This window comes from Trachemys scripta, chromosome 13 (assembly GCF_013100865.1).
Source record: "Trachemys scripta elegans isolate TJP31775 chromosome 13, CAS_Tse_1.0, whole genome shotgun sequence".
Taxonomy (NCBI): Eukaryota; Metazoa; Chordata; order Testudines; family Emydidae; genus Trachemys; species Trachemys scripta.
This window is the reverse complement of record NC_048310.1, coordinates 39,662,661-39,687,103: the sequence shown is the minus strand read 5'-3', so window position 1 is coordinate 39,687,103 and position 24,443 is coordinate 39,662,661.

The window sequence follows — 24,443 nt, the reverse complement described above, 5'->3', positions numbered from 1 at the left end:
GGTCCGGCTCCCCGGAGCTCTGCCCCCGGTCTCTGCACTCAGCCCCCCCTGGCATCCCCTGCAGAGTGGGGCCCGGCTCCCCGGGGGAGGTGGTTGGACACTTACATGCTCAGTCCCTGCTGCTGCAGCCTGTTTAACAGCCCCACCAGCACCACAGCCTCCCCCTCTGGCTGCCAGCCCTGGCTGTTACCCTCGTTCCCGTAGCAACCAGGGCCTGCCAGCCCTTCAGCCGCAGGCCCTGGGCTCCATGGCAACTGTAGAGACGCCTGCAAGGGCGGTGGCCCAAGGGAGGAGGCGGAGGCTGGTGCTTGGGGCCCTGCAGGAGAGGACAGCTTCTTAAGGGGCCCCCTACCCATTGTATTTGATTGTCATGAATGGAGGTTGTAGGTAGGGGAGGGAGACTCTGCACAGGGGGCTGGACTTTGGGGTCGCTGCCAGCCCTATGCTTCTTTGGATGACAGTGCACTGTGCACACACCAAGTAAGAGACAGCCCCTGGCCCTAAGAGCGACAGTGCTGCTATCACCTCTCTACAGGGAGAGCCAGTGACTTGCCCCAGGTCAGAAAGGGTCTCTGTGCCAGAGCTGGGGCTTACACCCAGAGCTGCTGAAACCAGCCCAGTGCCTGAGCTATGAGAATGTTATTTCCCTTCACATATCAGATGGTGATGGTTGCTTCCAGTGCTTTAGCATGGGCCCACTGGTGAACCTGGCAGTTGGAGGAGGGGGATTATAAGACCCCAAGCCAAGACACACACACACATACACACACACACACCAGGATTCTCCTTCTCCCAGTTTGTCCTGTGGGTCTCAGAGATTGCGACACCACATCCAGGCGTGACATTGACAAAATAAACAAAATCATGGGGCCACACAACAGGACAGGCTGTTCCTGGCCTGAAGGAATTCTTCAAGCCCAGGATCCAATATTGTGTAAGATTCAGGAGCCAATAACTATCCTGCCCAAAACATAAGATATTCCCTTATTGGAATCTGTTAGGTAATTAAACAAATGATAGTGTTTTACCATTTACCGAAGCTCTCTTTGCTGTCCCTCAGGCTAGTTTTTGTAGGTGTTGCATGAAGAGAGATTTGTGTTTTTTAGACAAACTGATGGATTTTAAAAGTAAAATGCTGTCAGGATCCAGTCTAACAGTTTAAAGGAAATCCGAGAGGAGACATGAAGCTCACAGTGTGGCTTCCACATAGGAAAGAACATACTGAGCATTTTCTCCTCAGGAGACATGAAACAAATGCCTATCTCACCTTTCATTCCTTGTGGAGGCTGCCCTTTCCCTCCCACTAGCAATCACAGTTTTAATGTCCTGAGCACAACATCTCCAGATTTCTGACCAGGCCTTTGGAACAACCCACCAGACTACTCTCTGGCTAATCAATCATTAGTATGTGCTGTAACAGGACTTTGGGAGCTCAGTTAGTGCCAGGCAGATATGCATGCAGTGCAGACAGGATCAATAAAGCTCACAGGGCTAGCCTATCATTTTGAGTAAGGGTGCTCCAGAAACAACATTTTCAACACAAGCTAAAGCAGAATCTCCATTCCCTGTTAGCAGTACCAGGCCTCTGGCACAGTGTTCAGCAGTTCCAATTCTATCCATTGAATAGGGTTACCATATTTTGAGCCTCCAAAAGGAGGTCACTCCACGGGGCCCCAGCCCCGCCCACTCCCCCACGCCCCAACTCCGCCGCTTCCCCAAAGTCCCCGCCCCAACTCCGCCCCCTCCCCTGCTTCCCGCGAATATTTGATTCGCGGGAAGCCTGAAGCAGGTAAGCGGGGCTGGGGTGGGGTGGGGGGAGGAGGCGCGGCCCAGTCTGGCCCCCCCCCCCGGTGTCTCCAGCCTGGATCGGCTAGGGCCCTGGGGTGCTGGCCCCGGGCCCGGCCCCCGGTCGAGCACCCCCGGCCCGCCCAGCACTGCCGGTCCACGGCCCGGCCCCCGGGCCCCCGGCCAAGCATCCCCGGCCCGCCCAGCACTGCCGGTCCCCAGCCCGGCCCCCGGACCCCCGACCAAGCACCCCCGGCCCGCCCAGCACTGCCGGTCCCCAGCCCGGCCCCCGGCTCAGCACCCCCACGGCCCCCGGCTCAGCACCCCCACGGCCCCCGCCCGGCCCCCGGCTTGGCACTGCACCGCCGGCTCGGTCCCCGGCTCGGCACTGCCGGCCCGGCCTCCGGCCCGGCCCCCAGCCCCCGGCCCAGCACCGCCGGCCCCGCATGTCCCGATTTTCCCGGACATGTCCGGCTTTTGGGGATTTCCCCCCGGACGGGGATTTGGAGCCCAAAAAGCCGGACATGTCCAGGAAAATCCAGACGTATGGTAACCCTACCATTGAAGGGTTGCTGCACAGATGTAAACTGACCAGTGTGATACTATGTTAAGCTTTGAAATTCATCAAAAAAATTAAATCCTTCTGAACATCCCTCCCCCACCCCAACCCTATAGAGCCCACAGGGACCAATCCCTAAAAACATGAGCCTAGATTGCTCGAGCTAAAGGGCTAAACCATTTGCTTAGAGCAGTGCTTTCGGAACTGAGCCATCGCGCTCTGTGTGGCTCACCACATGTGCATGAGGGAGCCATGAGTGCATGGGAAAAAATCTTAATCCATCTGCCTGCTTGTGTTTTTTCAGTTAAGAGACTAATAAACTAGGCTTAAAAAATCACCTACGTCTTATCTATAGGGTCTGCAGCTGCTGGTGCTGAGAGCCTCTCTGCGCCCTGGGTCTCCAGCAAAGAGCTTCCCTGCTGGGGGAAGCATTCAGCAGGAAACCTCTCTGCAGCAAACCCCCTGCTGGAGCAAAGGGCAAAGTGAGGCTCCCGCCCATGCCAGCTGCAGCACCAGCAGATCCAGGAAGGGGAGTGAAAGAGAGACAGGTGCATCTTTGTAATGGAATGGTTTTTACCAAGTGCTAAGCCTACAATGCAGCATACACTCAGCTGAAGAAGATTGTAATCAAGTTGGATGGAAAAAAAAGAAAAGCAGACAATACGATGATGCGTACATTTTGTGGCTCGTGTCCAGAACTAGTGGATAGAACAAGTTAAGAAGAGTCAATATTTTGCACTGCAGCTTGATTAATCCACAGTGATAGCATCAGAACCCAAGGGGAGTATGATTATGCCTAGTGGTTGGAGCAGTGCTGGTTAGGTTTAGTTGTCAGAGTGGTGGCAGTTGGCGGAGGTCAAGAGGTGGGGAGCCAGGCTGGAGCAAGAGCAGGACTAGGGTCAAGGCTGGACTAGGAAAAGAGCAGGGCTGCGGAGTCTGATACCGCTATCAAGAAGAGAAGAGTTCCAAGCCATGACATGACATTGAGCAGACTGAACTGGTATGCCTCCTGCGAGGTTTATATGCCTGTACTGAGAGTCACCAGACCAGCTGCTGGCTTGTGGATTGGCTGGAACCTAACACAGGAATGACTCGTCCCCACATGTGGCTCAGGCAGGAGCCAGTTCAGGCATGACTCATCCCCTCACACAGCCCACATGGCTCAGCTTCTGCGTCAGGAGAGTTGTCCAAGCAGGTACAAGAGCTGAAGAACTTTTATTTAAACAGGCCCATTCTTCTCACTAAAATCTTAGGCTGTGTCCAAGCATCCCAAAAAATCCACATTTTCAAATTATAGTTTTAAAAACCCAGAGTAGATCATATTATGTAAACAAACCATCTATAGCTGAACAAAGTTGCAAAACCATCCAAACTCTAATGTTCCTCTTGAATTTGGTGGCCTGAATTTTTGAATATAATGTCTTGAATTGGTTAAAAAAACACAGTATTTGGCTGTGAGGAGCCACAGCGCTAAAAATTTTGGAAGCCATGGGGTTAGAGGCAGTAGCAGATTCCCAAAACTTCAGACTTGTTTTTGCCACTAGAGGGAGACAAACAGCCACACCATTTTGGCATGGGTTACACTTCTAAGCCTACCCTGTTGCTTTTATTAGTTCAGATTGGGAAGCAAGGCCAATCTCCAGTCTAGAGCCTTATTCCATTCAGGCAAAGGTCATAGAAATCAGAGGAGAAGTGAAGTACCCTAGATCAAGAAGGCTTAAGATTAAATAGAAGATAGGGTGGTTATTTGCTCTTTCCCTACGGAAGACTTTTATTGCACAATGCTGTTTTGCTGGATTCAGTCAGTTTTTGCATAAAGCCCTCGGCCTTGCCTAGGTGTTTTGTATATTCTGCCAGCAATGTTTAATTTCTGGAAAAAATCATTTCAGAGTAGATTATTTTTGCAGCTGACAAGCGCTTTGGGGGAAGGAGTACATTGTGCCTCCAGAAGGAGAGCTAGTATATTGGTTGGGTCACCCTTGTGCAGGTGCCTGGCTGTCAACATTGCTCCCCCTCTGTCCTGGTAGTTGGTATTGAGTGAGTGGAGAGTCCCTGATGCACCAGCTGTTCCCAGCACATTCTGTACCTATTTTATTCTTGTTCTGCAGTTCTCACTGGACAGAGAATGGTAAATTTGTAAGCTCTGTGTAACTTATTTCAAGGCAGATGTAGGCCTGAAATTTAAAAAAAAAAAAAAAGTCCAGATCTGAACACTATACAGTTTGGGAATGTGAACCTTATTAGTATTTATCACAGTAGCTCCTAGAGGCCCCATTGCTGAGATAATGGCAGCCTTTAATCCCTTCCAGAAGTTTTCATTATCATCATCAACTGTAAGCATAGCGGCAAACCTCTCTTGGAGAGGCTCCTGAAGTTTCCCCCAAGACACTATACCTTGAAGGGATTTGATGTTGAATTTCTTTCATACTGATTTTGCCTGCTTATAATATCTTGAGGTGATCTGGAAATTCATGATAGATCTAACAAGGCGATGGTCTGTCCAACAGTCATTGGTTCCATGCATGGCCCTCGTGATGTGGACATTCTTCCGATCTCGAGCTCTGACAGTAACATAGTCAAGAAGGTGCTAATGCCTGGAGCGAGGGTTTCTCCAGGTGGTATTATACATTCTCTCGCCATGTGCTAAGTCCATTGGCTGTGTCACCCGCCATTACCAAGATTGGTTTGATGAGAATAATGCTGAGATTCAGGGACTGCTCGACCAGAAAAGAAAAGCTCATTGCATATGGCAAAATTACAGATTACACCAGCAGAAGAGAGTCATACAAGCAACTCAAGGCTGAAGCCCAAAGGAAAATCCGCAACATCAAAAATAAGTGGAAGCGAGAAAAGGCCAAGGAGATTGAGCTTTACACTGATAACCATAACCTGAGGAGTTTTTTCAGGCAATAAAGGCCATTTATGGTCCACGCTTCCATGGTCCCACACCACTCTGAGCCCAAGACATATTTTAAGGATAGCGAAGCTATCAGAGCCAGATGGAAGGAGCATTTTGAGTTACTCCTGAACCATGAGTCAACTGTCTCTGATGCCACTATCGAATCTATATCTCAGTGACATGAAAGAGACTCTCTTGCTGACCTCCCTGCCTCGAAGAAGTAACACAAGCCATTATGCAAACCAAGAACAACAAGGCAGCCGGGCCAGATTGTATACCAGCTGAAGTTACAAGTTTGGAGGTGAAGAACCATAAGGAAGCTCCACAAACTTTTGCTTCATATCTGATATAATGAGAAGATTCCGGAAGACTTGAGAAATGCCAACACTGTTACAATCTTTAAGAAAGGAGATGAGTTGGAGTGTGGAAATTATCGAGTCATTGCCTTGCTATCTACAGCAGGGAAAATTCTTGCCTGTATCCTCTTAAACCGATTACTTCTCTTGCTGAGGAAATATTGCCGGAATCTCAGTGCAATTTTAGACCATCCTGAAGGACAACCAACATGATCTCTGTTGCCCACCAAATCCAGGAAAATTCATGGGAGCAAAGTCAAGTCCTGTACATGGCCTTTCTCGATTTGACAAAGGCCTTCGACTCTGTCAGTCGGGAAACCCCATGGAAAGTGCTAGCCAGATTTGGCTGCCCTCCAAAATTTATTAAGGTCCTAAGGCTTCTTTATGATTAGATGACTGCCACTGTTCTCTGTGATGGAGATGGACACTTTCATCATCAAAACTGGGGTTAAGCAAGGATTTGTATTGCGACCAACCCTGTTCTCCGTCTATTTAACAGTCATTTTTGTCCTTGTTAAAGACCACATCCGCAATGGAATTAACATTCAATACAGAATGGATGGGTGGCTTTTTAATCTTTGCCGTCTCCGCTCAAAGTTTAAAGTCCTCAGGGTGTCCACTACTGATCTGCAGAATGCTGATGACTGTGCCATCCTCACGGACACTGAGAATGACCTTCAGTCCACACTGGATTTTTTGCACAAGCTTACCAAAGCCTAGGACTCGCACTCAATATTGAGAAGACTAAAGTGCTTCATCAGCCTCCTTCAGGCCTTGCACATGACCCACCACAAATCACCACCGAGGGACAGACTTTGGAGACAGTCAAGCACTTCTGCTACCTTGGTAGCCAACTCTCTCAAAACACAAAAATCGACAGTGAGATCCAGCACAGGATTGAGCGCGCAAGTGCTTCCTTTGGGAAATTGCTCCAACGTGTTTTCACGGACTGTGACCAACAGCAGGACATGAAGACCCAGGTCTATAAAACAATTGTTATTTCTACACTCCTTATGGATGTGAAACCTGGGTGACCTATTGACAGCACCTCAAGAGTCTGTAGACATACCACCAACAATGCCTCCCAAAGATCCTTCACATCAAGTGGGAAGATGGCTGCACTAACACCAGCATGCTCACTGAAACCAGTGTCACCAGCATTGACCAGCAATGATCCTCATGCACCAATTGCGCTGGGTTGGACATTGTGTGCAGATGCTAGATTCTAACCTCCCAAAACAAGTCCTCTACTCTCAGCTCAGAAATCCCCTGGTCGTCAGAGGAAACATTACAAAGACACTGAAAGCATATCTCAAGAAAAATGATGTGGACATCACTAGCTAAGAGGAGCAAGCTACCAACCAAGCTCAATGGTGCCACATCCTCCATCAGGCAGTGACCCACTTCAAGGAGAAGCACCTTGCCCTCAAAGCCAAAAGGAGAGAGAGAAGGAAGGAAAAAGAAAGAACTTTCTCCCAGCAGGCAGCTGGTCCATCAGGAAATGTCTGTACTTACTGCGGGTGGATCTGGGGTGCCAGGATCAGACTCCTGAGTCATCTCAGGCCCCATATGCAAATCGGTGGTAGAGATCATCCTTGAATCAAGGGATCGCCAATGAGTATGAGAGGCCCCACTGCGCTCAGTGCCGTACAAATACAGAGTAAGAATGCCTTCCATAAAGAACCCACTATCCAAAGAGACATAGCTGGCAAAGGGTGGGAGGGGAAAGAGGGGCAGATAGAAGAGAGGTCCCTGGGCCAAGGTCGTGCCACAGATCGCATGGAGAGCTGGGCCTAGAACTCAGGTCTCCTGACTCCTTGTTTCCACATTTCTCCTCTGAGCTCTCAAGCCTCAATACTTGGAACCAAAATCTTGAATACACTCATCTCGTGGAGAGGCACGGAGCTACAGGTCTGAATTTCACAGCTGGGGCACATCTGTAATGTTAATGACTGTTGGCTCCCTCTATAGACGCACAGAGAGAAGCGAGGGGGAGAAATCAGGGTACATCCATGGCCAGGGGCACCAAACCATGGTGATGTGCTGGCCAAGCTCTCCCTTCCATTTTAGGTGGAAAGCAGAGGTAGTAGCCACTACAACAGGCTTGATTATTACTCTACAGCTGGGGTAAGCAGTCTCCCAAACCCCAGGGAGATCCCACTGACACAACCCTCATCGTTCTGCATCACATGCAGAAACAAAGACTTGTGTAAGTTGTTGGCAATGGGCAGCAATATCAGTGCTTCCTAGCTTAACCTTCCCAATGCTGGAGAGAAAGCGAAGCCTGCCCACTCAGCAACACCTCTGTGGAGAAGATGGGCTTTACCCCATGCTCAGAGAATTAGCAACCTTGATCAGTGATGGCTTCCTGGGGGCCTGAGATCTACATGCAGAGACTCCTCCCCAGGAATAGGCAGCCCGCAGCCCTCAGGACCACGCATTGCAAGTGAACCACAACCTGGTTAATCCCTAAAAGGTGTTTAGCCTGTGTCAAACTAGTCCTGTAATTGAGCCTGCCGATTGGGAGTGTTACAAGGCAGAACTGGAGCAGGGGGGATTTGCACTAGCCCAAGGCAGGCTCTGTAAAAAATGGGATATCAGTAACTCCTTCTCAGAGCAGACTTTGACCAGAACATGTCAGAGTGGCAAACAGCTGTGACGAAGTTGTGGATTTTGTAGTATTTTACAATGAATAGTGTGTGCGTGCCTCAGTTTCCCTGTGTGCTGCATGTTTAACAAGGTGGAGGGAGAGGGTTTGTTGTTGCAGAGGACCAGATGTGACCTCGCCTAGCAGCCGGGACGCCCAGACAACGGCGTGGAGATGGGGTACCCTAGTGTCCGGTGACCTGGTGACCAAGAGGCTCAGCCCAGTGTGGAAGGCAGCTGGTTCTGGCCAGTGGGAGGACAAAGGGCTGAGGAGAGAGGACCCCGGTAACCTGACCAACCAGTTCCAGCCAGAGGGGAACAAAGGATGGAGGAGAGAGAGCCCCAGTGACCTGTTTACCTGGGACAGAAGACAAAGGACAGGGGAGGAGCTGTTGGGGGAGATGATATCGGATGGTTGGATGGAAGGAGGGGGCTGCTGGAGTAGGGAGAGAGAGCAGCCAGAGCCCCCCTGGATGCGGGATAGACATAGATGTACTGTGGTGAAGGAGGCCAAGCCTGAAGGCCTGGAGAGTTTCCTGTGCTGGGCTCAGATGCTGAATAAACCCTCCTGTTTTACGCTGACTGAGAGTGACTCCAGTCTCAGGATGGAGGTTGCATTATTCCCTCTGGGTGTGGAGGCCCCAGGGAGCGAGGGGACTCCCTGAGGGGGCCCACGGTGAGAGGCAGGCGTGCTGAAGGCTCAGAGAGGTGCGGCTCCAGGAGGTGGAGTTGTTTAACCCCCGAGAGAGAGTGGACCCCCGAGAAGGGCTGTCGCACTGAAGGGGGTTCCTCCCAGGGACCGTACGGAGCTGAGAGAGACCACAAGGCCTGTGAGTCCATGACAAGAGCTCAGCACATACTCTGGTTTGGACCTGATTCGCTGTTCATTTCGGGGGGCAAGAAATACACATGGGAGAGTGGGGCACACATGTGAGTCTTCCATACACCAGAGGGCATGTCAGACTGCAGGCAGAGGTGCAGTAGCAGCCGGGGTGGGCATGCCTGTGCTGTCTTTAGCAGGGAAGAGATCGCAGCACAGGCCTCACATACAGGCCCACAAGCCCCTGGGTACATGCTCGTGGTGCTAGCCCACACCAGAGTCCCTGCCAACACTGCTATTGCAGCCACACCAGCCGGAGTAAAGCTGGCACAGGCATGCCTCCCCAAGAAGCAAGTACACCTCTGATTGCACCGTAGACATAACCCTATGTGCCGCCATCACTCCTGGGCTCGCAGCCAACCACTGCCGGGTCCCCGGTCAGGGACACAAGACAAAAGGGGTTTGTTTGGCTGTCACTAGGCAAGGCACCACCTGCAGCAACCTTACTCCAGAACAGCAGGCAAGAAACTGGCCGCAAATGAAAGCAATAGCCCCACCCATCAGGCTTACTGTGCCTACAGCAGGGAGCCAAGGCTTGGCATCCCTCCCAGCTGGGCCCCAACTGCCCTAGGCACTCCCCTTTCAGACCCTCCCTCCCAGCCTGACACCTAGTGCAGGTGAGTGGGGCAGGGCTGACTAAACCCACTGCAGCTTATTAACCTTTGCCTGGCCAGTACAGGGTTTGTATACTGCATTACATAGTGAGACAGATACTGGGCTCTCCTCACTGCTGGCCCAGGTGCCGGCATCACAGCTGCCATCATCTTACTGGGATGTCCACCCCCGGGAGGTCTGGGTGCTTGGAGACTAGCACGGGGTGGTGGAAATGGGCCAAATTGATACACATGATTTGGGGAGGCCAGTTTGGACTGAATGCAGCAGCTAACCCAGGAAGAGCTGGAGCCAAAATTAGCTAGATTTGGAAAATAGGTCATAGCCACCCAAGGACGCTTATACTGATACAAGGCATTAAGCTTCCTGCAGCCTGATCCTGCTGGTGACTTCAGTGGGGAGTAGGATTGAGTCCCCAAATCTGTGTACACTCCCAACCACACCCCTGTTGACATTCAGAGCAACCCACAGCCAGATTCACAAGCTCTTCACACTAGGGGTTCTTCCCCTCCATTGCAGTGGGTTTGACTGGGATATGTTACACCACGGGAGATCACATCGGTGCCACTGGGGCAAAGTTTGGTGGTGGCACATTGGTGCATTGCAGTTACACAGCAGGCTCACCCTGGGCAAGTGTGTGCAAAACTAATGGCTGGCGTCCTCCTCTGTCGTTATACACAATGTACAGGAAATGAGCCCGGCATGCAATAATTGTAAACATCACCGAAAACTGCTGACGTGAAAAACAAACAGAGCTGGACCAATTAGCCATTAGATCCCCACTGAATAACAAAGCACAAAAGTAATGGTCCTCCCCCCCCCCCAAATTTGCCACCACCTTTTTTTTTATTTATTAAAAAAAAAACGTAGCCCCTTTGTAAAAGGGTTTTTCCCGTCAGATGCACTCCTGTGTGCAATGCAATATAGCAGAGAACACTGATTTTTGCCTGGCACACTTTACTGCACAACAATGCGGCTGGGCTGTCTCCCTACATTCCATGCTGGGAGTCCATTTGGTTTCTTCACCTTATGTTTACTTTACAATGCATTTGGCTCTTGTTCTTGTTCACATCAATACAATTATATGGGCCCTTTTTTGGTCAGCACTGTTAGAAAATATCGCTCCTTGGAAGGCTTTGACATGGCCTGCATAGGTGTGTGACTGAACTGGGGCTGTCATCCTGGTTTCACTGTACTGCCCAAATGGAGAGGAGGTCCCTGCGCCCAGCTACCATTTTGTATTTCTGTTCAGACACAGAACGAGGGTTTTCACACCTCTATTTCTCCATGAATCTGGGCGCTATCATCCTAGGGTTCCCTTTCTCTCGTAATACAGAGAAACCTCACCAAAAATTCAAATAAACTTTGATGATTAAAAGAAATGAAAAAGGTACAAACCTCAAGAGGCAAAAAGTAGTTCAAGAGCCATCCTTACCTGCCAGCCACTGCGTAAAGCAGCGAGAGCAGCACCTGGCTGAAGCCTCTGCCACATGTGCCTGCAGAACAGGATGGAAAAGGGACCCACATGGGCACATTTGTTGTGCCTGGCTTCGGTCCCAGTCAGCAAGGTGCTACGGCAATTGCCTTACTTTAAACATGGGGGCAGTGCCATGGAGATCTGTGATAAATGAAGGGGAGGGCGGTTAGTTCCCTTTGAAGGACACCAGCCAGCCAGTTAGCTATAAAATCCCTCTTAGAAGATGTTCTCTACTTGCTTTACCTGTAAAGGGTTAAAAGTCTCACTGCGATGCACCTGGCCCAAGAGCCAATGGGAGGGCTAGAACTTTTTAAAATTAAAACAAGACTCCCCTTTTGTCTGTCTGTTGTTGTTCTCAAGGAGAAGCAGATAGGGAGCAGTGATGCTGTAAAAAGCTTTGGGCCAGGTATGAAAAATCATCAGATCATACCTAGAAACTACTCATCTAAAACCCCAGATCAGGGAATGTCAAGGGAGACACAATTAGGTTTATCCCTTTTATTTTTGTACGGCTTATGGATTCCTCTGTGCTAACCTCAGGTGCTTTTGTTTTGCTTGTAACCTTTAAGCTGGACCTCAAGAGAGCTATTTTTAATGCTTAAGTCTTGTATTTGCTCTTTTTAAAATCTAGCAATAGCCTGAGTTTTCAGGTGTATTTTCTTTCTTTCTTTCTTTCTTTTAATCAAATTTACCTTTTTAAGAGCAGCATTTAAGTTCTGTGTCTTAAGAGGTTTGTGCACATTTTTATTTATTTATTTATTTATTAGCCGGTGGCAACAGCTGATTTTCTTTTCTTTTTTTCCCCTTCAGCTCTTCCCGAGAAGGGGGTGGGGGAAAAAGGGCTTGAGGTCAATGGCTAGTACCTTGCTGAACTGGGGCCAAATGCATGTCACCACATCTCCTTATAGTGACTGGCCCCAAAGACTACAGGCCCAATCTAAAGCCAGTATTTCAAAGACAGGGCTGGCTCTGGCTTTTTTGCCACCCTAGGCAAAAAAGCCACCCACCGCCTTCCCCCCTCCCCCCCCCCCGGCACGGCAGGGGAGGGCGCCGAGCCCGGCCAGGGCTCTCCGCTCTCCCTGGCGGCCAGAGCGCCGTGGGGAGGGCAGAGAGCCCCCGGCGGCCAGAGCGCCAGGAGGAGGGTGGAGAGCCCGGCCGGGGCCCCGCTCTCCCTGACCGGACGGAGCACCGGGGAGAGGGCGGTGAGCCCGGCTGGGACTCCGCCATGCCGCTCCCCTCCAGGCGCCGCCCCAAGCACATGCTTGGTGGGCTGGTGCCTGGAGCCGGCCCTGGTCAAAGAAAAGACCCTCATTGACAGAAGTGGGCGCTGGATCAGGCTGTATTACTGCCTGCTACTTACTGACAACTCCAGTTAGCTCAGGTAACATTGCTTGTGTTTTCCAGGCCTGATCCAAAACCCACTGAAGTCAATGGAAAGACTCCAATGGGCCCCAGGTGCTGAACTTATCTGGTTCAGTCTCTCATCGACAGCCCAGGTTGTCTCCATGAATTAGAGCTCTGCGCAGCACTGGTGGCCTGCTCTGTGGTTCTGGAGCATGGAAATGTTAGGAAAGAAAGATGAAAAGGGTTGGAAAGGAGAATAACAATAATAACTGGGGAAAAACAAAACATGAACACACATGTTTCAAACGGAGCCTGCATGAGACTTTGCATGATTCAACAGTGATTACAGCGCACGCAGAGCACTTGGGGTACTTTATAATTGTTGCTGTGAAAAAAGCAGCCTGTTTTATTTATCACTTGTAAAGCACTCAGGAGAAATGGCTTGTTTTTCTACCATTGCACTGCAGCCGGGTGCAATACTCCATGGCAAACAGACACAGCCGGTTATACAGATAATCCATACACTTCCTTTCTCCTTCTAAAGCAGTTTCCAAAACTGGTGGGGGCAGGGCCGGCGCAACCCATTAGGTGACCTAGGCGGTCGCCAAGGGCACTAACATTTTGGGGGCGGAGACCGTGGCGGCCGGATCTTCGGCCGCCCTGGTCGTCGTTGGTATTTCAGGGGCGGGACCTTCCGCCGCCTAGGGCAGCAAAAAAGCTGGCGGTGCTCCTGGGTGGGGGGCAGGGCATAAGTAACAGTTTCTAACTCATCTGATAACTACGTGCCCCAATTTGTTTAAAATTATATATGTGACACTCTATACCTCGGGGGAGCACCCTGTAACCCCCATATTCCTTATTTATATATAATTGTGATCTTGCATATAAAGCATGCCAGGCATGGTATCGGGGGAAAGGTTATGATCTGCTGAAAGTCACTATTCTATCTTAATATGTATACCGTTAGTGCATATGAAGTTATGAGATTGTGTTGTACGGCTGTCAATAAAACATGCTGTAAATTGGGGAGTTGGCTCCTCAGAGGCAACAGCAAGGGCTGGACTAAGGTCTAAGGTTATCCAGGGGAGTTGGGTCCCTAACTAGCGTTGAGGATTTGGGCCTTAGTGTTCTTTTAGGGCCTGATCCAATGTCCAGTAAAGTTAATGGAAAGACTCCCACTGACTTCAGTGGACTTTGGATCATGCCATTAGTATAGTTTTTTGTATGAAATTGACAAATGCTATAACTATACATCTAGAGAGAGATGTACATTAAGGAGCTTGAGCTGGCATGTTCTCATGCGAGAATTTCTCATATCTCAGACCTGATAGTCCTGTGAAAATAACAGGGCTGCTTAAAAGAGCAGTGTCTTCAGTATGGGGCTCTTGACCCTTCCCTCGAATCCACTACTGCAGACGTAAGTTCCCTCTAAGCTGCACAGCCACCCAGCAGTCTATCAAGTGCCACGCACTTCAGGTGCCCCTCCCCTCTCTGCCGTGCTGCTCCTGCCCTCTGCCTTGGAGCCCTGGTCAGCTGCTTCCGGGGAACCTCCTCTGCCTCCTGGGCAGAGTGGAGGGGACAGGAGGCACTGATGTCAGGGTGTCCCCCTCTCCTCACGCCCTCTGCCCCTGTACCCCATCTACACAGAGCAAGGGGGGTTGACACGACAGGGCTCAGGAGTGGGATGGAGGGTTCATTTGCAAATTTGACACCATCAGCTCAGGATTAAACAAACAAAGACTGTGAATGGCTATCCAACTACAGAAGCAGTTTCTCCTTCCTTGGTTTTTCACACCTCAACTGCTAGCAGAGCACCTCACCCTCCCTGATTGAACTAACTTCGTTATCTACATACTGATTTATATCTGCCTCTGGAAATTTCCATTACTTGCGTCTGATGAAGTGGGCATTCACCCACGAAAGCTTATGCTACATTACTTCTGTTAGTCTTAAAGGTACCATAGGACCCTCTGTTGCTTTTTACAGATTCAGATTAACACGGCTACTCCTCTGATACTTTTAAAAAATATATATTCTATCTAGGTTTTTTGTTTCTACTGGTAGTGCACGCCCGCACATTACCTTGATATGGTGCACATAACACAATTAATTCTGCACATGGATGGAAAAAATTAGAGGGAACATTGCTGCAGACCCCTGCATGCATGTGGCCTACTGTTACGAAGTGGGGGATTGTCTTGTTTTTTCCTTGTTTTTCTGAGGGTTTGCTGCAGAGGGGGTGGGACTCAGTTTCCCTGGGTGTTACTGGTTTAACAAGGAGAGGGGAGAGGGAGTTTGTTCTTACAGGGGACCGGAGAGGGAACTTGGGACCCCAGCCAATGGCCTGGAGGACGGATACATCAGCGACTGGTGTCCTGGCAACCTGGAGACCCGGAGGCCCAGCTCAGGAGTCGCAGCCGGTTCTGGCCAGTGGGAGGACAATGGGCTGCAAAGAGAGGACCCCGGTGACCTAAAGAGAGGACCCCTGTGACCTAACCAGCCGGTTCCAGCCAGAGGGGGCCAGAGGACAGAAGAGAGGAGAAGAGGCCCAGGCGACCTGGTTTACGACCCTGTTTAGTTGGAGAGAAGACAATGGATAGAGGCAGGGCTTAGGGCTGGTGATCTCAGATGCCCATCTGGGAAGCAAGGGGCCTCTGGGCTGGAGAGGGGGAGCAGGCAGAGCCCACCTGGATGCAGGGGAGACTTGGATGTTCTGTGCTGAGGAAGGCCAGGCCTGAGGCCCTGAGAGTTTCCTGTGCTGTGTCCAATGCTCAATAAACCCTCCTGTTTTACGCTGGCTGAGAGTCACTCTGGTCTAGAGAACAGGGTTGCATCAACCCCTTCGGGGGGTGGAGGCCCCAGGGGTCCAGAGCAAGTGGACTCCCTGAGGGGGCCCACGGCGAGAAACAGGTGTGCTAAGGCTCAGAGAGGTGTGGCTCCAGGAGGTGGAGGGGGCTGACCCCGAGAGAGAGTGGACCCCCGAGAAGGGCTGTCTCACTGAAAGGGGCACCCCCCATGGACCGCACGGGGCCAAGAGTGGGCATGATCTGTGAGTCTGTGACACCTCCCCTCTGAAATGAATAGGGGTCGAAGTGGAGCAGGAACCCATGCTAGCAAATCCAATTGCAGAATCAGGGCCTACGCTTTTGCTCAGGCAAAACCCCAAGTCAATAGCAATTTATCCAAGAAAAGGGCTTCAGGTCTGGCCCATGTGGATTAAATAGTAACATCTATGGGCCAGATCCTGCGTGTCCCCACTGATGTCAATGGGAGCTTCTGGCATGTGACCCCGGTGGGGTGTTGGTGGCAGGGATTTCCGGATCTTAAAGGATGAGCCTGTACTGCCTGAGTTCAAAGGCCGTGGCCCAGGCAGTAGCAGGTTCATCAACCTTTATGTAACCCAGCCACCACTAGGGGGAGACAGAGTGCCATGCTGCATAGAGGACTTATGGGTTATCTTTCCTGCCCACAAAACTTGTAGGATTGAGCCCTAGTTTTTCAAAAGAAATCCCTAGTATTCCTTCAAACTGGATTCCAAAATACCTCCCCCTCCGCTACACGCAGCAAGAACAATCACGAAATCCAGACACCGGTGATGTAACCAGCTCCTCCAAACTTGTGCTCAGCCTCTCCTTGGGAGAAATGGTCACTCATTCATTACAGTTATTCAGTAACCAAAAGACTGGCTGGGTAATAAAGGTGAGGCCTCATCAGCCAGGAAAAGTCTCTGAAACACGAAGAGGGGCTGGAGTAGGGCAGAAAATTAAAGAACAATAAATCACCAGGGCTGGATCGTCTGTACATCAGAATGGCAGGAAATAATGAAGCCGTCAAGCTACTGATATCATTTCAAACAGCTGCGGTGCTGGGACACTGGGTGGCTACTGCCATGGCAATGTTCCAAACAGCCACTGAGTATGGTCCCAGGAATGCCAAGGCTTATCTTAGTCCCTAGCAATGATTATTAAAGGCAGAGCTCCCCTCTGTGCGGCTAAGTTAGGAGATCTAGGAAGTGAAATTGCCTGGCTTCTGGGTGTCAGAGTTGCTCCATTTCTGGGGCACCTAGCGGCTGCACCTTCGGTTTCCCTCAGCCAAGGCTGTTCTGTGAGCAGATCAAGAGGGTGCAGGTTTGATTTGAGAATCCTCTCTGCCAAGGATGAAAGCAAGGACCCGCTTTGTGATTTCCTCCCACACTGAAAACCTTTCCAGTGCACTCAGGCACTTGATCTCATTAGACGAAAAAGAGAGAACAGATGGAAACATAAAGGAGTCGTCAGCTGTTAGCCAGTGACCCCTTCTGACTCCGCCCCTCTCCCCACTAGAGCGAGAGCATGGCAATGATGATGAGCCCAGAAATGGAGGAAGGGGAGGATTTCAGGTTGGCAGGTGAAGTCGTGGTAAATAAAAGAGCCCATGTTATAAAGCTTCTCACCAGTAACAAGAATGCAAGGGGAGCGAGATGGAGAACAGTTGCGATGGGGGCACCATGGGCGTTTCCCCTCCCTTCACCAGGTTTGCTATCAAAGCGAGCAAGGAGTGTGTTATAGCTTTATTGTGATTCAGCTGAAAGAGCACTGGTGTCTTGAGTCCCTCTGGCCTCCCTCAACTGCTGGGCACCAGCAAACTATTAACACAAACCTACGAGCAAACCCCAAACATACCGGGAGCCATCTTCATCAGGGCCTAAGGGAGTTTGGCACTCAAACCCCATTTGGTTTCAATGGGATTTGCAGTGCAGGTGCCTAATTCCTTTAGGAAAGAGAGCCCTGCTCTGGTTACTTGACCTGCAGATAAAACAGGTCCCACTTCCTTTTTGAGCTGTGATCCCATGTCCCTTTGAGCTCTTGCTGACAGTTCCCACCAGGGCCCCAGTCCTGCAAGGACACACTCACGTCTGCCACTTTCCTTGCCCCATTCACTTCCATGGGATTCCTCGGGCGAATAAAACTATCTACGGGCGGAGCTGCCTGCAGGGCCAGGGCCTGGAGGCTGACCTTGCTCTGATTAATTCGGACTCGGCAAGCAGCTCAGCTCTTCCCAAAGGGCGGGACTGTGTTGGAACCCGTGTGGCAGGGGCGAGTTAGCTGATTCAGCACAGATCAGGGCATCTCAGTGAAGCCTGGCCCCCGCAGGGTTTAGGAGATGGGGGTATGTCTACAGTGCAGGAGGGTGCAAGCTTCCCAGCCCAGACAGACTCGCACCAGCGGTTCGTTAGCTAGCACACTAAGAACTGTGTGGAGCACCCAAGCTCACATCCCAAGGGTTGGGTGGGCTTGTCGTGGGAAGCTGGCCCTTGGCCACCCGAGCGGCGATAGCCACACTGCTGTTTGTAGTGCCCTAGCTTGAGCAGAGCTAGCCAGGGATGAGGAATGAACTGCTGCTCACCACCCCTTCAGGAGTTCCCCTAGCCAGACTCTCTCAGAGCATCCCTGGGAAGAGGAGTCACTTTCTCAGTCAACCTGAACCTGTCCTCCACTGACCAGCTCAGTGGAGTTCCCTACAAAAACTGGGGCAGGGGCTGTCTAGGGCTCCCAGTGACCCCACTCCACCCCATCACATGAAGGCAGCACAAGCTAATGGACTGAGTGTGGGGCTAGAAGCCGGAAAAAACTGAGCTCTAATCACTGTCTGCCACTGACCTCCCACGCTGCTTTGGGCAAGACACTTAGCCTTGTTGTATCTTGTTTTCCCTGTCTGTAGAATGGAGATAATAATACTTACTTAGGACTCTGCTGTGACGTTCTATACGTTGGGGGAGCGTGCTGTAACCCCCATATTCCTCATTTTCATATAATTGTAGTCTTACATATAAAGCATGCCTTGTAAGGTATTAGGGAAAGGTTATGATCTGCTGAAAGTCATTTCTCTATCCACAGATGTGTATCATTAATGCATATGACGTTATGAGAATTGTGTAGTATGGTGGTCACTAAAGCATGCTGTAAGTTGGGGAATCAGCCAGATATTGGCTTCCCAGAGGCAACAGCAAGGAAAGTAACCAACGCCCGGGCAGGTGTCAAACAACCATCAACAGCCATTGTCCAGCAAGGGAGCTACACTGCGATGACTCACCTGCATGAGGTCACCCCAGGGGAATTGCTCAACCTTGCTTGGAGAGACTCAGCAATGCCCCCCGGCCCAGACATGCCTGGACTTGTGCTCCCCAAGCACATGGACTGAGGGTATAAAACAGACAGCGTGGACACATACTGGGCCTTCTCCTGCCCCCACCTATGCTGCAAGCAACCAAGACACTGAGAAGAAGACAAGATTCCAACAGAGGAGACTGGCCCAGGTTTAAGGAACAAACCTGTATATTAAGGACTGCAATATCCAGTGGGGTGAGAAACTGCTTCATCTAGTTGCTGCCCAGTCTAATAGGGTCGAGAGTTTAGACTGGGTGCTTCGATTTTCTTTTCTTTTGGTAACTAACTCTGACTTGTTATGTTTTGACTTATAATCACTTAAAATGTATCTTTATAGTTAATAAATCGGTTGGTTTGTTCTACCTGAAGCAGTGTGTTTGGTTTGAAGCATGTCAGAAACTCTCCTTGGGAGAACAAGCCTGGTACATATCAATTTCTTTGTTAAATTGACAAACTCCTATAAGCTTGCAGCATCCAGCGGGCATAACTGGACACTGCAAGACGGAGGCTCCTAGGGTTGTGTCTGGGACCAGAGATATTGGCTAGTGTCATTCGCTTGCAAGTAGCTGGGAGCAGCTTACATGCCAGAGGCTGTGTGTGACCAGCCCAGGAGTGGGGTTCTCACAGCAGAGCAGGGTAAGGCTGGCTCCCAGAGTCGAGGATTGGGGTGACCTAACAGATTACCAGTCCGGATAACACCAGAGGGGAACGTCACAGTCAGGGATGGTTTAAGGATTACTAAACAGCTGTTTGTGCAGTGCCTAGAATACAATAGCATCATCTATTTTAGGTACTTAGCTGGCTCCTATTACTATAGCAGCTGAGCACCCGCCAATCTAATGGATGTAACCTCACCGCAGGAGGTTCTCCATCGGATTGGCATCAGTGTCTGCCATGGGTCGTTTTCAACTAATATGGAATCAACGTCATCTCAGCACGACAACCAAATTCTGGAACTATTCGAGTGTATGCTCTCGGTACGGTTGTACGGCAGCAAAACACGGACACTATGCTGCTCAGACTGGGACAAGCTGGATTTTACCACATAAAATCCAACATCCTGTATTGGGCATAAAGTGGAATGACTTCATTTGAAATGCAGCTGTTTCGAGTCACTCCAGTCTAAAGACTACTGGGGCCATTGTCTGCAGACAGCGTCTTATGCTTTTTGGACCGGTCATGAGAATGCCACAAGACGTTCTGGTGAATGCCGTTCTCCAGGTGGCTTGTAACATCTGGGATAAAATTCCACCAACCGAGGGGTGGAGGCGGCCCAGAGGAAAACCCCCTATTACATGGGCTCATCAAGACTGTTCCGACGTTGGACTCTTGGGCTGTGTGGCCTCACAGGAATGGACCAAATGGCAAAGGATGGCTATGGCCACCCATTTGGCTAAGCGTTGAAGAAGACTCTCACGGGTACCCCGCAGAAGTCGGGAAACATGAGTTCTGGTTTACAGGCAGAGAACGGAGGCCCAGAGAAACGCCATGATTTGCCCAATGTCACACAAGGAGTCTGTGGCAGGGCAGGAAAAGGGAAGTGAACCCAGGGCTCCTGAGGCTCAAGCTAACACCTGCCCTGGAGTCATTCTTCCCCTCTTTAGCAACAGAGAAGGTGCTAGAACCAACACGCTTTCCAGGAGGCATCTGATGAGCTTTACATGAGAAACAAGGAGCTGCAGGCTCCTCCTTTAGTTCATCCACATGGCAGACACGGCTTGAATTCAACTGGTTAGCCACTGACCCTCCTCCCACACTCCTTTCATTATTAGTGGATGCTAATTGCTCCAAGCCAGTTTTGAAGCACGTGGCTGGGTGGCATTGAGTGCTGGAAGTTTGCCCTCATACAGCTGCCTGTGCTGTAACCTTTTCTCTGGCGGGAGGACTTTGGTTCCCAAGGCCATCTGTCCGGCACGAACTCCCTAAGAGATTTTTAAAAGGAAATAGATCCAGGGGTATTTCTCATGAGAGCCCCACAGGGCCTGTTACAACCAGCCTCAGCAGCGCCCCTCCACGCGATACAGCAGGTGAAAGCCAGGTCTGGGGTTAACCCAGCCAGGAACTGTAGCGCCTTGGACCAAGACAGGGCTGGCTCAGGCCTCTGGAGCTCTCCCTGTAGAGCAGCTCTGGGTAATGAACCCAGCAGTGCTAAGGGTCAGGCAGCTTCACTCTGAGCTGACTCCTGTTCACCAAGAGCAAAGGCAGCAGCTGCCCTTTGCAGGCTGTTCCAGGTGCTGCTCAGGACCCAGCTCCTCCCTCTGTCAGTTCATAGGTTTCTCCCCCGGAGGGGGCAGCAGATTGGATTTTGCAGCACGTATTCCAGTCTGTCATGGCAGCCCTAGCTCAGCATCTCTCCTCTGCTGCTGAGGGCGTTTTTCTGCACCACGGGGTGTAGCTTGGGGCTTTCTGAGTGGACCACAGAGCATTTAGACCAATCCCTAGGCCTTCCTAGCCTCCTGGGCTGTCCTCCTCTACACCCCAAGCCCTGACTTCACAGTTCACTGCGGCTGTGCTCTCCATGCCCTCTGTGGCAGCTTGAACTACAGTGTGCAAGCCCTGGCTGGAATACACATCCGCTGGGGAGGGCCGAGTTAAGAGCTGAGTGCTCCTTTCCGAGAAGCAGCTGTTCCCAGGGCACCAGATTAATTAGTGAATGTTTAGAGAGCGCTTTGAACAGGGACGGCGCTAGAGCAGTTCTTCGCATTAAGTCTTGTTGTTATTGGCCTACGACAAAGATTGTTTATTCATCTTCAACAACAGCTGCAATAAGAGAGCTCAGGTCTTATGCTTGATTCTCCCTTTTACCAACACATACTCCCCCCCTTATAGATAACGAACACTATTCGTCCTCCTCGCCTTAGCCGTCAAGCCAAGCCAACAGGAGAATGGCAATGATTTACAGGAAGCTTTGCTTACCAGATACAGCATGGAACTCAGGTTCCATCCCTGGCTCTGTCACCAGCTTGCTGTGAGGTTTTTGGAAAGTCATTGTGTCTTTCTGTGCCTCACTTCCTTCCTCTCGAAAATGGGGATAATAGTGACTTGCCTTAGAGGGGTGTTATCAAGAGGTGCTTCGAGATCCTTGAATTTAAGCTGCTGTAGAAGCATAAAATGCTTTTGACCATGATTCATCACTGATCGATATACTGTTAGACCTTCGCACCTGAAAGTTGTGTGAGACCACAGGACATCTGCTGTGCTGCCTCTGGCCGAAGCAAAACTCTGTGGACTATTTTTCCTTTCCCCTTTTTGGGCCTCACCCTTCAACAAAGCACTTAAGCACACATTTAATGTTAAACAGGTGCCTATGTTCCACTGAAGTCAGGTTAAAAAGGTAACCACTTGCTTAAGTGCTTTGCTGAATCAGCGCCTTAGATAAGTTCAGTATATCATTTGGCCATCCCAAAGCAGTCCTTTCACTTCCATCTGGGCCACTCCCATTGTAAGACTTTCCTGTGGGGTATCTCTCCACTAGAATTTTATTTACATTGATGGGATACACACATATGGCCAAATTCAGGCCTGAGGCAAGTGAACACAACTTCATGGACTTCAGTGGAGTTGCATCTGCTTATAACCGATGTGAAATTTGCCTGTGCTGCACATATATACTCCAGCCCACGCACCCACTCTCTTCCGTTGAATACTGAACGAGAGCGCAAGAATAATATTGAGCAATAGAGAAATTATTTATTTCAGGGCTGTGTGCTCCTTATTTTCATTGGGATATTTGAGTCTTCCCAGTACTGTGGTTCTTATTTCATTTGCCTCTGGTATCCTTGTGCAGATGTTACTAATTCCTCATCTGTATGGCACTTGTTTGGAATATCACTCCCTGTCTGAAGGCTGCTAGCATTTAGATTTCAGACAGCTCTGCTTCTCGCTTCTCCAGTTGCCATGGATCGATTTCCACAAGGAGCACACCGAAACCTAAACTACAGGACAGGGGAGCGACAGCCACAGCAGCCCAGATCTGGGGCACAATTGAAATCTGCACCCACCCACTGGAAGGCCTGGGACCAGTGGGATCAGAATAGCCCATAGCCCAGGGCAGACAGGTCACTTTCTAAGTGCACTGCAGTAAGGGCTGAAGAAGAAGGACATTGTGATAAAAATGTGCAGTGGCTTCTCTGAACAGTGCCTGCTCCTCTTCCTGACCTATGGCACAAGGCAGCTAGACAAGTAGCACATTTCCTTGTCTGCTGCATCCTCTGCTGGGACTAGATGGCAGCTCCCTTCTCCCTTCCAGATGCATCTATTTTAGTGGAAAGGTAACCGCTGCCACTGTGATGCGGACAGATGGAAATGGACTGTAGGCTCCACAGAGGGGGGTGGGGGAGGGCTCAGGCTTGCCTCTGTCTGTTGCCTAGGCTGCCACTGCAATGCTGTGGGTGGGGTCCCCAGTGGCCCACAGCATACCACATTTCCCTACTTCTGCCTCCTCAGTACGGGCAGCGGGGCTGAGGTGGGTCCCTGCACCAATATATACACACACACACACACAACTGTGTGTGTTGCAGGCCCATATAGGATTGTGACCCCACTGCCTGTACAGTACCGGGATTGGGGCACAGACCCATCTGACGCACTGCTACCTGGCTGGCACTGGTCCAAGCTCAGATGCCGGCCCGTGCTCTATAGTCTGATAATTACTGTGCCTCTTGTTGCACTGACCTCCAGGTAATGCTTCAGCAGCTGAACACTGGTGCATCAAGAGTAGCGAAGAGCTGGTTCCAGAAGCATCAACAATTGTCCAGTTCCCCCTCCTGAGCTTCAACCCCAGAGCCGGATTTCTGGTCAGCATTAGTAGTACTCCTCTCAGCTAGCCTGGCACCGTGAATCTCAGCTATTGCACTCGAATGGTTTTCATAGGGCCCTTATTGAAGCAGCCTGTTGCTGGTGGGAGGGTGTGACATACAAGTACAATCCAGACCAATGAATAGCTGTGTCACCCCTACCCTCTAACCCCTTGCTGCTGTGGCCTTCAGCCTGGACATTTAGCAAGTGACTTTAGACAATCAAAATGATGGATGTATGCGTTAACGCTTCTTTGAAGGAAAGACTGTGGTTTATAGGCATTATGGCAGGACAGCTTTCAGGAGGGAATTGGAGGAGGAGAGGGTAGTGATTTTAAATAATTATAAATCAAACATAATAACAAACCTCTCTGCAATGCAACCTGCAGCAGGTAGCTCAGAGTCCCATCTTGGAGCAGAGAGGCTGCTGGGAAATCATCCTCCACAACAGAAAGCAGTTCATTAACAGCTCTTACGGAAGGGAAACCCTTCAGGTACAGCACCCTTGAAATGGAGGCCATCCCAGTCCAGAGAAGGGATGCCTACATCTATCAAATGAGGCTGCAGTCACCCTTCAAGGTTGTGGTCACAAGGTCTCTTTCAAGATGTCTAACAAGCGTGAATGCATTGGTCCTTCATGGAATGTGCAAAAACTCAGCTAACTCACTGTGGTCCTTTGAGACTCTGTGGACCCCGTCATCCTTTCATTCACATGTACTGTTCCTTCACAGAAGACACTGAGTTACTCCTCTTTCACACAACTCAGACTAGAATCAGGCCCTCCCTTTTGCTCAGTTAGCGCCTCAAACACACTCTTTTGGCCCAGTCACTGTGTTCCTTGTACACACAAAACTCCACAATTCATCAGTAGATCTCGAAGGGCTTTACAAAGAGAGGACAATATCATTATCCCCATTTTACAAATAGGGAAACTGAGGCACAG